At 43.6% G+C, this 16,035-nt stretch overlaps 1 long non-coding RNA gene across 1 annotated transcript; it reads left to right on the top strand.

The window, feature by feature from the left end:
- Positions 1-10,432: 10,432 nt before the first annotated feature.
- LOC310833519 lies at positions 10,433-13,188 on the top strand. The gene is made up of 2 exons (XR_014558740.1): positions 10,433-10,525; positions 12,214-13,188. It is a non-coding gene; the product is annotated as an uncharacterized lncRNA (long non-coding RNA).
- The last annotated feature ends 2,847 nt before the right edge of the window (positions 13,189-16,035 follow it).

The raw sequence follows: 16,035 nt of genomic DNA, 5'->3' as shown, positions 1-16,035 counted from the left end.
TTTCCAAAGAACGGATTCTACCAATTAATGTGATGTCACATAAAACAACTCTTTTGCACCCATTAGAAAATACTAAATGCAGACCCTCCAAGTGTCCCTATTTTCCAGGGACAACCCCAGATTTACAGAAGCTGTCCTGGTTTCAGATTTGATCCCTGAATGTCCCACTTTTCCTTAGGACATCCCTATTTTCATCAGAGAAAAGCTGGAGGCAGTGCTAGTGCGAGAGCCAGTGTGGTGTAGTGGTTAAGAGCAGTAGACTCCTAATCTGGTGAACCGGGTTTGCGTCTCCGCTCCTCCTCATGCAGCTGCTGGGTGACCTTGGGCCAGTCACGCTTCTCTGAAGTCTCTCAGCCCCACTCAATTCACAGAGTGTTTGTTGTGGGGGAGGAAGGGAAAGGAGAATGTTAGCCGCTTTGAGACTCCTTTGGGTAGTGATAAAGCGGGATATCAAATCCAAACTACTACTACTACTACTACTACTACTACTCTTCTTCTTCTTCTTCTTCTTCTTCTTCTTCTTCTTCTTCTTCTTCTTCTTCTTCTTCTTCTTCTATATTCATCAGAGCAAAGATGATGTAGTGCTATTTTTTCTAGATTTTTTCAGATTTAATCCCGGAATGTCCTGCTTTTCATTAGGACATCCCTATTTTCATCAGAGAAAAGCTGAAGGCAGTGCTATTTTTCTAGACAAAGAGGTGCTGGAACTCATCATCATGACCCTTCCTTTTCCCCTTAGAATGAAAATGGCTCCCCCCTGAGAGGTGCCGGAACCGAGCTCCAGTGAGTTTCAGCTGGAAAAAACAACCACTCTGGTTGGAGGGTATGGAGTTAAATGACCACCAAGCCAAGGAGACAAGTAACTATGCAATCTTTACAAGACATCTTAAGGTAGCCCTGTCTAGGGAAGTTTTTTTTTTTAAAGGTTTAATGTTTTATTATGTTGTTATTAATGTTGAAAGCCACCCAGAGTGGCTTTGGCAACCCAGTCAGATGGTGGGGGTATTATTATTATTATTATTAAATAGGACATCCCTATTTTCATCGGGGGGGGGGGGGACGGTTTCCCCTTCCCATGATGTCACTTAAATCAGACTTAAATCCGAAACCAAGAGAATTAGAATCTTGTTTTACTTTTTTAAAAAGGGGCACAGCTCAGTGGTAGATCCAGTGCCGAAGGTCCCAGGTTCTATCCTTGACTGGGAATGTCCTCTCCTTGAAACCCTGGAGAACATCTCCCACTCAATGATGACAATACTGAGCTAGATACACCAGTGGTCTGATTCAATATGAGGCAGATCCCATGTTCCTGGTATTACTGTTCTGCATTGTGGTTTATTCATTTTCCCAGTGGAACAATATCTGGGATGGAAACCAGAAAGATCAAATGACACTACCAAGAAACTGCGGGTGTTGATACAATAAGAAGTTTTATTATTGTAGTTGAGAAGCAGAAGCAAGGAACCATTCCATAGTTTCAGGTGGCACCCAAATGCCAGTCCAGACAAGGAGGTTACTTAAATGCAAACATTACTAATGAGAAAGCAAAAGATTGCAGCCAAAAGATTGGGAGACATATGAGAAGTCCATCAGATATCTGCAAGTGACCGAGCTACATAATTTGTTGGGGTTTTTTGTTCCTTTTTTATAAAGGAAATGGCACGCAATAGTGCTTTTCAGATGGGGTGGAACCTTGGGTGAATCAGAAGCTGCAAATATTATCAGCTGGTCTGTTCTGGATAGGAGTAGGATTGGATACATGTGAACTTATGCCGATAAACTCAGAAATTCTGAACATCCCAGTTATGAATGCAATTTTCTGATTTTTTTTCCATAGTCGTCTTCGAATGTTCATTCTGTGCCTGAGTTGAGGGTCCTTAGAACCTTCTGCAAGGGCCGCAGTCATTTCTGGGTAGTGACAGCGGAGAACAAAGGCTGGGGGAGATGGCTGCACCCGCGGAGATGGGGGCAATTCCCTCGCAGCACAGAGCGGGAGCACAGGGGTTGCATTGCTCTATGCAGGAAGGTTGGTCAGAGCAGTGGAGAGCTGGGCCCGGAATGCATATAGTGAACGGTGGTGGCTGAATGGTGACGGTGGAGGTAGGGCATTTACTGTAGCACTGGGTCTTTCCGCAAGACATCTTTACAGAATGGATCTAAGGGAAAGCATTAAAATAACATAAGAAGAGTCTGCTGAATCAGGTTAATGGCATATCTCGTCCTGCGTCCTGTTCTTCCAGCGGCCAACCAGATGCCCCTATCTGTATCCCACAAGCAGGGCCCAAGCACAACAATATCTTTTTACTTCAAATAGTCATGACTTCCTTCAAAGGATCCTGGGAAATGGTGGTTTGTTATCAGGTTCTGAGAGTTGTTAGGCGACCTCTCTTCCCCATACAGTACTATAATATTAAAAGTGATTTAACTATCAACTCCTCTTCCCAAGAAACACTATCAGGGGAAAATGAGCCCCCTATTAACTCTAAGAACCTTAAAAAGTACAGTTCACAAGTTTCCTTATTTTTCTCGAGATATTATAGTGCTATAACTGTATAGTGCTGATAATTTAGGGTCAGATAATTTCATTGGAACTAATATGAATCGGGTTTAGTTGACTGAATTCTAGTACTTTGCAATGAACAGTTTGCAATGTGTTGAAAGTTATTTTCATGGGATAGGTAAAGGTAAAGGTACCCCTGCCCGTACGGGCCAGTCTTGACAGACTCTGGGGTTGTGCGCCCATCTCACTCAAGAGGCCAGGGGCCAGCGCTGTCCGAAGACACTTCCGGGTCACGTGGCCAGCGTGACATCGCTGCTCTGGCGAGCCAGAGCCGCACACAGAAACGCCGTTTACCTTCCCTCTGGTCCCTATTTATCTACTTGCACCCGGAGGTGCTTTCGAACTGCTAGGTTGGCAGGCGCTGGGACCGAGCAGCGGGAGCGCACCCCGCTGCAGGGATTCGAACTGCCGACCTTTCGATCGGCAAGTCCTAGGCGCTGAGGCTTTAACCCACAGCGCCACCTGCGTCTTCATGGGATACCATCCCCCAATGACCTGGTTATTACCGAGTTATTGCTACTCATTACATGACAGTGTAAACCCCACCCATTTGCTAAACTACCTGAACCAATATTCTTGAATTTCTGCCCTCCCTTCCACTCAACAGTACCCAATCTCAGGTGTCCCCTGGCTCTCTGTGGGCACCAATACCAACCAGAGGATGAGATGGTTGGACAGTGTTCTCGAAACTACTGACATGAGTTTGACCAAACTGCAGGAAGCAGTGGAAGACAGGAGTGCCCGGCATGCTCTGGTCCATGGGGTCATGACGAGTTGGACACGACTAAACGACTAAACAACAACAATCCAAGTCATAGGGGATTCTTTACAGGGACTCCTCAGAAAACTTCAGGGATTGAGCATGGATACATTAAAATCAGTACATCAAAATCTAGATCACCTTGCCCTCTAAAACAAAGTAATCCTGTTGAATCCCTGCCTGCTTTGACCTCAGCATACATCTTCACATGTCCCTCCTAGGTCCTACCACAAATTTCCATCTTGCAGTATCCCACAAAAGAACCACCAAGAAAATTAGCATTCAGTGACTAAATTTATCCCCAAAAGCTGTTGAAATTCAAAGATTCTGAATATGCTAGAATGCATCTTGGTTAAACTTACCTGATTCTTCAAAGAGCAGGATTCGACTGGAGTGTCTCAGTGTTGGGGGAGGCTGATGTTGTCTCCTGACATTTCAGGGCTTTTTATACCATTCCTTTCCAAAAGGTCCCAATTAACTGCTAGCGTCATGTCCTATAATATAATATCCATCCTGTCCCAAGGTGTGAGTTCACCATCTGTACTCATTTGTTCTGCCTGGTGTTTCATCCCATAGGCAGGATCCTCCCTCCGGAAATTGCTAGAGTCCAAATGTTTGCAAACCTGACTTTGGAGAATACTGAGTTAAAACAGCCTTCCTAGCTCAACAGCCCAATTTCATAGAATCATCCAGTTGGATTATATTATCTATGTTCATCGATTTATTTCTCGGAGTTAAGAATAAGACTGGGATAAACTGGGTTTGCTGAGCCCGTATTTTATACAGTCTGTATATGATGCTTGTTAGTTAATGTGTGGTGTGTTATGCCTAATAAAGGATTTTGAATTGAATTGAATTGAAATTGAATTGAAATTGTGAGGGTCCAAATGCTTGCAAACCTGACTTTGGAGAATACTGAGCTAAAACAGCCTTCCTAGCTCAACAGCTCAATTTCATGGAATCATCCAGTTGGAAAGGACCCCAAGACTCATCTAGTCCGCATCTAGTATGCATGTGGCCCAGAATAAAGATACATGCCCATTCACGGTGGTGGGATGTCTCCCACCACGGGTTGGCATGAGACAGGCCAGCTGGCACTGCATAGCTCTAACCTCCAACATCATGCTCCACCGATGCATCCCCTGCCTCAACCACCTGAGCCAGACACCTCCCTCTGCTTAGGGATAGGACCAGCTGTTCTCCCTGGTATATCAGCTTATAGTCAGGATCCTCCTGCTGAAAATTGCTAGGGTCCACTGCCTCAACCACCTGAGCAAGACATCTCACTTTGCCTAGGCATAGGACCAGCTATGAACATGCAGAAATTCGCCTTATTTGGTGGAACTCCCCCATTGACACAAGTAATGGCAAAGATGATGTTCAGAGGCTATTTGCATCCCATCTCGGTTGATTAGAGTGCAGTGCTGATAGCCCCAATGCCATGGGTTTGACCCCCATACAGGCCACGTACATATTTCTGCATTGCAGAATGTCGGACTACATGACCCCTGGGGTCCCCTCCAACTTTAAAATCCTATGATTCCTTGATTCTATGAAATTGGGCTGCTTTAGCTCAGTAGCACCCAGAGTCACGTTTGCAAACATTTGGATCCTAGCAATTTCCGGAGGGAGGATCCCACCTATGGGCTAAAACAAATGAGTGGAACAAATGAGTATGCGGAGTGAAATCACACTTTGGGACAACCTGGATATTGTAGGATGGGACATGATGCTAGCAGTTAATTAGAACCTTCTGAAAAGGAACAGTATAAAAAGCCCTGGCATGCAAGGAGACACCATCAGCCTTCCTCAACTCTGAGACACACCAGTTGAGCCCTGCTCATTTGAAGAATCAGGTAAGTTTGGTTAAGATAAATTACAGAATGTTCAAAACCTTTGAATTCCAACAGCTTTTGGGTCGAAGTAGATATTAGTATATATACTGAGCACAAAGGAGGCATGGGTTCAAGAGGATTATTTATTCTGTACTCTGGAATGTCTATGAACATCCCAACAATCCTATCATACCAAATTTAAATTTGATGAATCTTGAGAATGTGGTGTTTACAAGGTGCTTAGAGTCACTAGGGGGTTCATTTCCTCCTCTCACATTTCCCTGGGAAGAGGAATTGATTGTTGAATGTTCTGCAATGTACAGTTACACCACTGTCACACCATATTAAAAATAATGACTCTTGGGAACTGTCGTATTTTGGGAGTGGTTAGAACTGTTGGGGCAGCCATTTCCCCCTCACCAGGTTCCCTGGGAAAGAGGGACTGCTTGTTAAATTACCCTGAAAACTGATGCTCAGTGAGGGGGAGAATGGTCGCCTAAAAATTCTCACTAAATAACCATTTCCCAGGTTACTTTGGTGTTAAGTAGAAATCTGCAGGTTGAATGTATACAACTGATGGGGCCTTGGCCATGCTCCTTAACTTGAATAGGTGTGCTCTGCATATGACTGGCATGAGCAACTATCCATGGTAGTAGGTTTGTCTTTATAAATAAAAAAAGTAGGACTAGATGGACCATTAACCTAATCCACTAACCTGATCTAATGTTATTTTACTGTGTTTCTTCAGATCCATTCAGCAAAGATGTCCTGTGGAAAGAGCCAGTGCTACAGTAAATGCCCTACCTCCACCGTCACCATTCAGCCTCCACCGTTCACCATATCCATCCCAGGCCCAGCTCTCCACTGCTCTGACCAGCCCTCCTGCATCGAGCAATGCAACCCTTGCGCTCCTGCTCTGTGCTGCGAGGGAATAACCCGCATGGGATGTGCTTCCATCTCTACTGGTGCAACTCCCGCTTTCATCTCCCCCAGCCTCTGCTCTCCGCTGTCGCTACCCAGAAGTGACTGCAGCCCTTGCCGAAGATTCTAAGTGCCACCACCAGGCACCATGAGAAGCAGAACATAAATTGGACGAAATTCATGGAATCAGAAATCAGGAAATGTCATTGAAAACGGGGATATTTAGAATAGTTTGAATTTGTGGGAATGGGGTTGCATGTGCTGCTCAGAACAGTCTGGCTGAGATTAATTGACATGATGTACTTGGAAGCATTAAATTCAATAGATCAATGCATATTAAAATAATTATGGTCATTCAGTTCATTTCTATATCACTTTATATTTTGAAGGGGGAGAAATCAAATAGTTTTACATTGAAATATCATATCAAACCATTTGGAATTGAATTGAATCTGGGGAGGAAGAGAGTGATGGCGCCCCAGCCTAACCCAGACAGTCTTTTCTTCTGTCCCTGTAATATTCAGAGGGTTTGAACACAGCGGGCCCTACTTCTGAGTAGATATGTATAGGATTGTATTGTAAGGTCCCCAGCCTGCCATTTTGCAAACCAACAAGGCTTATCTCAAACTGTTAACAACAATGCATGGGACAATTATGGGTGTTTTCTATCACTGCTTTTATTTAAATTATGCCGGTTCTCTTGGTTTTTAAAACAGCACAGCAGGACCTTTGGAGGTGTCATAGAATAACAGAATTTGAAAGGGCCCCAAGGGTCATCTAGTCCAACCCCCTGCAATGCAAGAATCTCAGGTAGAGCCTCCATGACAGATGTCCATCCAACCTCTGCTTAGGAAGGAGAGTCCAGAACCTCCAAAGGGAGACTGTTCCACTGTCAAAAAGCTCTTACTGTCAGAATTCCCCCCCCCCCCGTATGTTTTTTCAGAATCTCATTTCTTGCAACTGAGTTTGCAATTGGTTTGAGTCCTACCTTCCAGAGCAGGAACCATTTACAGTAGACCATGATGGAAAAAGAATCTGCAGTAAATTCAGGTGTTTGGATAGTGATATTTAGCAGGAGAATTGGGATAGTTAAAGACAAGGCCCTTCATAACAGCTGCATCATCAGGAGTTTGTGTTCCAGCCCTAACCTAAGCAGTTAGGAGGTTTATGAATTTACAGTAGCACCTTGGAAAAAGGAGCTGCATACTAAATTTCTCTGAAAATTTGAAATGAACACCACCGGTATTTCTCATATATATATATATATATATATATATATATATATATATATATATCTGCTGTGGGGGAAAATATCCTTTCCTACTTCTGATTGGGTCAGGCATCAAAGAGTGCAAAGATTTGGTGCTGAGAAATCCTGGATACATTTACTTAATTAGTGAATGGCAGGCTTGCAAGAACAGGAATCAAGATCACTTGGAGAAATTGCCAAAAAAAAGGCAGGGGATTTGTAGCCAAACTGCACCTTTCTGCAATGGCAAGATATCCAACTAGTGTGTGTCATCAGTGAGGCAATCTCACTTGGGCTGCTCTGTGCCTTCAGTTGAAAGGATGATGCATTTTCTTGTCACAAGGCTCTAATTAAACACCCAAAGTGTTTTCCAGCATGCAACTGCCAAGGCTTTTCAAGCAGTGTTTTCATTTCTTTAGCCATTCACCCTTACATTATGTCCCTGGTTGTTCTTCCTCATCTTTCACCTCATACGTGGAGTCCTCCCTTGGCAAGTTGCTTTTTGGCCAAAGGATTCCCAGAAGTGACTTTGAGCAGGGCTGAATCAACGCAAACTCTGGAATGTCATGTGCCATGTGAACACAAGTCGAGCCAAGCTGGAGAGGGCTGTTGAGCTTCTGCTTTCAGGCTTCCCAAGGGGAATTGTGTTGGCCACTGGAGGAACAGCGTTCTGGACTTGATGGGCCTTTGACCTGATCCAGAAGATTTTCCTTACATTCTTAGGAACCAGTCCAAAAGTCCCTTTGGTCCACCTTCCTCTTCTCACTTTGGCCACCCAGATGCCTCTGGGAAGCCTACATACAAGGCAGGAAGTCAACAGCCCCATCCCACTCTTCTTCACCAGCAATTAGTAGGCAGAGAGACCTACTGCCTCTGAAGCTGAAGGTCATATGGCCACGACAGTCAGCAGCTACTGATGGTCTTCTCCTACACACATCAGTCTAATCCAAATGTTAATGGGATGTTACAAATTCCTGGAGGATAAGGCTTCCAATAGCTACACATTACAATGATTATGTTCTACCTCCACCATTGCATGCAATATACCTTTGAATGCCAGTTCCTGGGAATCCCAAGTGAGGAGAGATGATGTTGTGATGAAGTCCTGCTTCTAGGCTTCCCATAAAGAACATAAGAAGCACCCTCTACGATCAGGCTAATGGCTCATCCAGCAGTCTGTTCTCACAGTGGCCAAGCAGATGGCCCAATGTACGCTCGTGCTCCACTTCTGTTTGAGAGCTTCCCACAGGAATCTGGGTGGGCACTGAGAGAGCAGGAAGTTGGACTGGATGGGCCATTCATTTACATAATGAATTACATCCCCCAACACAAATGAAATGTATGGCCATATACCTATTTTTTAAACGTGCTACATAGAACTTCACCATACCAGATAAGTGTGACTTTCCCCACATTGCCCAAACACCTAGGCAATGCCTGATCTCACTCAGGAAAGAAGGACAGGTGCCACAACAAAGAAGAGTAAAATGTTTGGGCAGATGCCGCTTATAAAGTCTGGTCCTGTTCTGTTAGCCTCCATGTGGCTACCCCTGCTCTCCCCCTAGGTAAAACCATTCAAGTGGCAAATTCATTTTCTCTTGAGGGGTGGGGAGAAGCTTTCACAGCTGAGACACTAAACAGAGGAACACACACACACACACACTGAAAATGTGTGTATCAATCTATTATGACAGAAATAAATCTTTGGGTATGACTAAGTATACTTCTGGCTATACTTGCCTACCCACTGTGACACACTGGCAAAGTTGGCAAATGCTGTACGACTTGTCATTTATTTTTCCAATCATCCAATTGCTATTTGGGGGGGGGGGGGACCAAACCAAACCGGAAGCACTATGGGATTCTGAATCAATTGTAGTCACTGTATCAGTGTTGCATCTCTCAGCATTAATTCCAGAGGCATAATTGGCATCCCTGCAACAATAGAAGAAAAAATATTTCTATTAGAATTCCCAAGTAGCTCCCTACCTCTCCTCATGAGGCCTTCATCTCCTTTCAAAGTTTTAACAATGAGCCATGTCCCTTCGTCAGTTGAACAGATCAATAGTCAACTAATTTCCCAGTTGAGGAGCACCAGGGACTTAAAGAATATCAGGTACGGAAGGTTCTACCTGCAAAAATAACATTCAAATATTCAGATCCACTGGAATTAACGGACCTAAGTGAGTCATGTTCCTCAATGGGTCTACTCTGAGTAGGACAAAAAAATGGATTAAACTCAAAGTTATTATGAACCAGTTAGTTAAGTCCATTGATATCAATTGGTTTAACTCAGAGTAGTTCAGTATGAGAAACAACCCATAATTGTTATGATTAAGTTAGTGATTAGTGCCAGAACTGAGTTCCTGTGAGTTCAACCTGAGAAAAGCCCTGGGTGGGACTGACACTGGATTCAGCCTACAATCAGTTTCTTAGCTGGATGCCCTGGCAAGCTAGTCAGAAGAGGGGAAATAATATAGCTGTCAGGGACTGGGCAGAGGAGGAATGGTGGAGACCACCTTCCCAGCCTGACCCTTCCAGAGAAGAAGAACACGGTACAGAATTGCAAGATGGGCACTATTATACCACTTTACAGAGTCATGTCTTCCCTCAAAGGATTCTGGGAGCTGTAGTTTCATGAGGGTGTTGAAGGTTCTTAGGAGAACCCTATTCCCCTCATACAGCTGCAGTTCCCAGTGTCCCTGTGGAGAGGGATTGCTTGTTAAACCACTCCACAAACTGTAGCGCTTTGCAGGAATAGTGGTCTCCTAACATCTCTCAACTCCTTTAACAACTCTCAGCTTCCCAACACTTCAAACTCTTTCAGCTGTTATGCCACTCAGGAAAGGACAAGAGGCTTTGCCAATTCTGCTTTGGGGGAGATCAAACTCAAGAAGCACCAACACGCAAAACCACTTTTGAAATGCTGGACCCATAGCAATTTCCAGGGAAGTGACCCAACTATGGCGTGCAACATCAATAACAAGGAAGAAAATATGTGAATCATAACATCACTCCTTGAAACTACTTGGAAGTGACTCAAGGAAAACTGCTATTAGGAATTAATTGGAATCTTGTGAAAATAAAACTCATCATCGTCTCAGGATACATAGATAAAAGCCCCAAGCGGACACAGCAACATTGCCAGATTCCCTCAGCACGGAGACACTCCACTCGAGTTCTTTTCACTGCAGAGCTTGGTAAGATATGCTATAATTCATTTTAACTCAAGGCCTCTTGGTAATCTTGGAGGTGGAAATGAAAAAGAAAAAGAAACTCTGAAAGTCTATTTCTTTGTTGTTAAGATGCACTGCTTTTTATTTCAGCTTTTTAACCCATTCTAAAGGTTTAGGAGGAAGCTTAAGGCACAGAATGTTGGTGATCAGTGCAGAAGGGACACCTTAGTGTGTTGGTGATGCCTACTCAGAATCTATGAATAGTTTTGTATCATTTAACAGAAGGTGAACAAGGTAGAAGAGGGGCTGTAGATAATAATATTAAATAATAATAGTTTTATTATTTATACCCCAGCCATTGGCCAAGATCTTGATGGCAAATCTCCAATAAGCTATCTATATCTATATCTATATCTATATCTATATCTATCTATATCTATCTATATCTATATCTATATCTATATCTATATCTATATCTATATCTATATCTATATCTATATCTATATATCCATCTATCTCTATCTCTATCTCTATCTCTATCTCTATCTCTATCTCTATCTCTATCTCTATATCTATATCTATATCTATATATCCATCTATCGCTATCTCTATCTCTATCTATCTCTATATCTATCATCTATCTATCTATCATCTATCTACTGTGCTACATTTAGTTACAGTGGTACCTTGGGTTACAGATGCTTCAGGTTATGCATTTTCGGGTTGCGCACCATGTCAAACCCGGAAGTACTAGAACGGGTTACTTCCGGGTTTCAGTGCTTACGCATGCACAGAAGCACTAAATTGTGCTTTGCACATGTGCAGAAGTGACGAATCACGACCCGCAGGTGCTCAGATGTGGCACTGCTGGTTGCGAATGTGCCTTCCATACAGATCATGTTCGCAAACTGTATCTTGTTTTGTTTTTTATGGGGTTTTATCCAGCTATATACTATATAATTATATTACTATATAATAATAGTTTTAATATTTATACCCCATCCACTGGCCAGGATCTTGTTGACAAGTCTCCAATAATCTAGCTAGCTAGCTAACTAACTAACTAACTAGCTAGCTAGCTGGCTAGCTAGCTAGCTATCATCTATCAATCATGTTACATTTAGTTACCTTGTTTTATTTTTTTAATGTGGTTGTATCCAGATAAGTTATATTCAAGGTAGGCCAGTTGATATAAGTGAACCAAAGGCAGGGGTAGCCAATGCAATGTCCTTCAGATGCTTCGACCTAGAACTCTGATTGTTCCTGGCTATATTGATCAAGTTGGCTGGGACTGATGGGACTTGTAGTCCAGAACACCTGGTGCAGACATTGCTGGCTATCCCTGAATTAAATTATTCCTGCCCATTGATTTCAGTGGGCCTATTCTGAAGGAGACTGAAGCTGGACACATGGAGAGTAATAGTATCAATGGCTACTAGCCACAATTACTAGGTTTACCCTCCACTATGAAATGCGGTATAACTCCGTTTAGCAGCAGCTAGGAATCACAAGTGGAGAGACTGGCTATTGTAATCAGGTCCTGATTGTGGGCTTTCCATTGGGGCCTCTAGCCAGCCACTACGAGAACACGAAGCTGGCCTGGATGGGCCTTTGGTTCTAAAATGTCTGTTGGAGAACCAGAACACTGTGAAATTGCATTACTGTTTACCCTTGTACACTTTGTCCACTCTCCACCTGATGTGTCCTTTCAGATCTATACATCCACTTCAGCCAAGATGTCTTCCAGATGGAACCATTGCTACGCCAGCTGCCCTCCCTCCACCATCCAAATTCAGCCACCTCCCTTCGTCCTCACCATTCCCGGGCCAGCTATCCACTGCCCTGACCAACCTTTCTGCATTGAGCAACACAACCCTTGTGCTCGTATGATTCCCTACCATGGAGGGGCACACCATGGTGGACATGGCTCAATCTACAGCCATTCAACCTCTGGTTTGAATTCAACCAGCATCTACTCCAAAAAATATGTGTCAAAAAGTGAGGGTGGATGCAGCTCTTGCCAGTTAGAATAAACCCTGAAGCCACCAACCACAGAATGAATATGAGGAGGACCATGGAGCAAGAAATCCAGATGTTGGCTCCACTGTAGACATGAGTTCAAAAATTTATGTTCCAATATACAACCTTCTAACTTAAAGGACCCCCTTTCACATCTGCTGAGGCAGTCACCTGCGCATGTCCTCAACGCGAGTTCAGCACTTTGGATTCTGAATCATGTTCTAAGCCAGGAACATTGTATTCTCATTGGGCAGTGATGAAACCTGTGGTGCCTCACTATTGCCCTGTTTTAGCTGAAGAGGTGCCCTATTTTAAATGCAATGTTCCACTGTGATTGCAATTGTAGGAGAAGAAGAGTGATAAAGTCTTCATCGTGTGAGATTTGTCCATCAATACTCATCTAACAATGTTAGGCTATTATTATTACTTTTTTAAAAAAATGTAGTTGTGTTGCTTAAGTTCTACTCAATGTTTGCACGAGCTAGTCCTCCATGTTGTAACATGCTGGTCCATGTTTCCATTTAAAACAAACAGACAAACACCCTATCTGTTTTTGATACTGCATGTCTTCATGTGGAGTCTGATTTGGCACTCTGTGTTACCTGAAATTCAACATGTGGAATTGCGTGTCTCTTCCCAATCAAAATAAATGCTTTACTGCATCAAAACTCCAGTTTCCTTCTGTGTTCATGTATTCCTTTTGATATCCAGATTCTCATGTGCTGATACTTTAAAGGTGAAAAGTAACTACTTGATTCCCCCCTCCGCCCCCCAAAAAAAACCAAACAATATGTGAAGTCCTGTGAGGAACAGTGTAACGACCATCTTTCTGTTGGAAGTCTCACGGGAGATGGGAGACAGATGTTGATGTTACAGGTTTCCTGTTTCTTTGTCCAGTTATTTACTGACTCTCACAGAGTGCAGATGCATATTCTTTTCTGCCCTGCCTAGTTAGAAATAAACGTAGCAAAGTAGCTCATATTTCGAGCTGGTCTTCTGCTGTCAGGAAACTCTGCGCAATGAGGGAACGTGCCTGAAGTCTCATTAAAGGCTTAGGTCCTTAATCACTGTTGGAGGAGAGCTCGATAGATTCCAAAGTACGTCATGGGGGAGAGCCATTTCAGCTCGGTTGTGAGGAACCTCCGACACTTTCCTGGTCCTGGTTGGTGTCATCTGGCCTCCCCCTCGCTGCATAATCCTTCCCCCCCATAAGACATGCTGCTCATCACAACACAAGTCTTACCACAAGTCTGCCACTGTGCCAATATATCTTCTGCAATAAAGAGTCATTTTAGAGTTTCCTATGCAGCAGAATGTGATGGTTTAATAAGCGGGGAGGAGTTCTTCTCCAGGGAATATAATTTGATACTTACTTAGAAGACCTTGCTTATCCTGCAACGGAGGGTAGGACCCGTACCAATGGATTCAAGTTCCAAGGAAGGAGATTACATCTAAACATTAAGATGAACTTTCTGACCGTAAGAGGTGTTTGGCAGTGGAACGGTCTCCCTCGAGGGGTTGTGTACTCTCCCTTCCTTGGAGGTTTCTAAGCAGAGGTTGGGTGGCCATCTGTCATGGATGCTTTACTTGAGATGCCTGTATTGCAGAGAATTGGACCAGATGATCTTCGGGGGGGTCACTTCCAACTCTGCAATTCTATGATTCTAAGATTTCATTAGGCCAAGCTTCTAAAATTCTCCAGCACTTTCACCATGTGGAAGAAAGAAGAATTCCTCTTGAGCAGACTTTTTCTGCATGTCTCCTGAGTGCAATGAACCAAGTTAGTCTCTCTCTGTGCGGTGCTGTAATTTGTGAATAGTAATGCATTTGCCTGGCCCTGTAATTACTATAATTATTTGAAGTCATTTCCCATGGCCATTACTTAACTCAGCCGAGTTAAGGAGTAATGTTATACCTCAAATTTAGAGTCATTAAATAATGTTATACCTAAAGGCTTCACTACTTGCCTGATCATCCTCCATCCAGGAAGGGATGTTGCAAGCTCTGTCAATCGCATCCAGTTGCAGCATGCTGGGTCATTTATGGAAAACTGATGGCTAGTGCACATCTATAATTTTCATTATGTCCCTGGCATCTATGAGGAGACTGAAAGAGCCAATTTGGCAGGTGTCATTGTAACCATAATTAGCAACCATCATTTGCTAATCAGGTCGGTGGGTGAGCAAAAGAGAGGAACCTGCAGTGTGCAAGAAGCACCAAGATTGGGGGGGGGGGTGGGCAAAGGAGCAAGAGCTGGAGCACTTGGGGGATACTGAAAGCAGGCGGGTGGGATGGATTCCCTGCTTTCTCCTCCCAGAATGTTGCAGCATATGCTCTTCACTCATCTCATCTCCCTCATGGCTGGGAAGAGGAGTTTGGAAGTTTTTGCTTTTCCTTCACTGTGTTTGTGTCAGGGATTTGACAGAGGAGAAATGGTGGAGTCCGCCTCCCCAGCCTGAACCTTCCAGAGAAGAGGAAGACAGTTCAGAATTACAACAGGGTTTGAGGGAGGTCACAGCTCAACGGAAGGTGAGGAGGAAAGTTGGGAAATAATGGGAGAGGAGAAGCAGGAGGAAAAGCAGCTGGCCGACACATTATCACTAGAATGCATTCCAGATCCACCCTCCCCCAGAACCCAGCGAGCCTTAAAAATAGGAGAGCAAAAGTATCGGAGACAAATGGCCCTAAGTGGCCACCGTAAGGTGGCTGGTGGTGTTGAAGATTGAGGAAGTGGAGAGAAGGGGGATGGAGATTTATTTGGAGCAACACCATTACTCAAAGAGGCTGCATTTCTCAGCCTCTCTCTGTCAAGATTGAATAAAATACTTTAGTAAGAACTTTCACTGTCTTATCTGTTCCTGGCAATCTACTGTGTGGGGATCGGATTCCCTGATGCTGGATGGAACATCTTCCACTCAGTGTAGACAATGTTGAGCTAGTTGTGTGGGACCCTGAGTGCAACAGATGGACCAGTGGTATGATTCAGTATGAGGCAGCTCCCGTGTTCCTGGTATTCCTGTTCTGCATTGTGGTTTATTCATTTCCCCAGTGGAACACCATTTGGGATGGAAACCAGAACGATCAAATGACACTACCAGGAAATTGCAGGTGTTGATACAATAGGAAGTTTTATTATTGTAATTGAGAAGCAGAAGCAAGGAACATTTCCATAGTTTCAGGTGGCACCCAAATGCCAATCCAGAGATGGAGGTTACTTAAATGCAAACATTACTAATGAGAAAGCAGAATATTGCAGCCAAAAGATTGGGAGACATATGAGAAGTCTATCAGAGGGGTATGATGTTCATCAAATATCTGCAAGTGACTGAGCTACATAATTTGGGAGGGGGGTTCTATAAAAGAAATAACACACAATAGTGCTTTTCACATTGGGTGGAATATTGGGTGAATCAGAAGCTGAAAATAATATCAGGTGGTCTGTTCTGGTTAGGACTAGGATTGGCTACACGTGAACCTATGCCGACAAACTCAGAAATTCTGAACGTCCCTATTAT

This window comes from Podarcis gaigeae (assembly GCF_964106915.1).
Source record: "Podarcis gaigeae genome assembly, chromosome: 16".
NCBI lineage: Eukaryota > Metazoa > Chordata > Lepidosauria > Squamata > Lacertidae > Podarcis > Podarcis gaigeae.
Note: the sequence above shows the minus strand (reverse complement) of the source record. Positions and strands in the feature narration are given on the sequence as shown.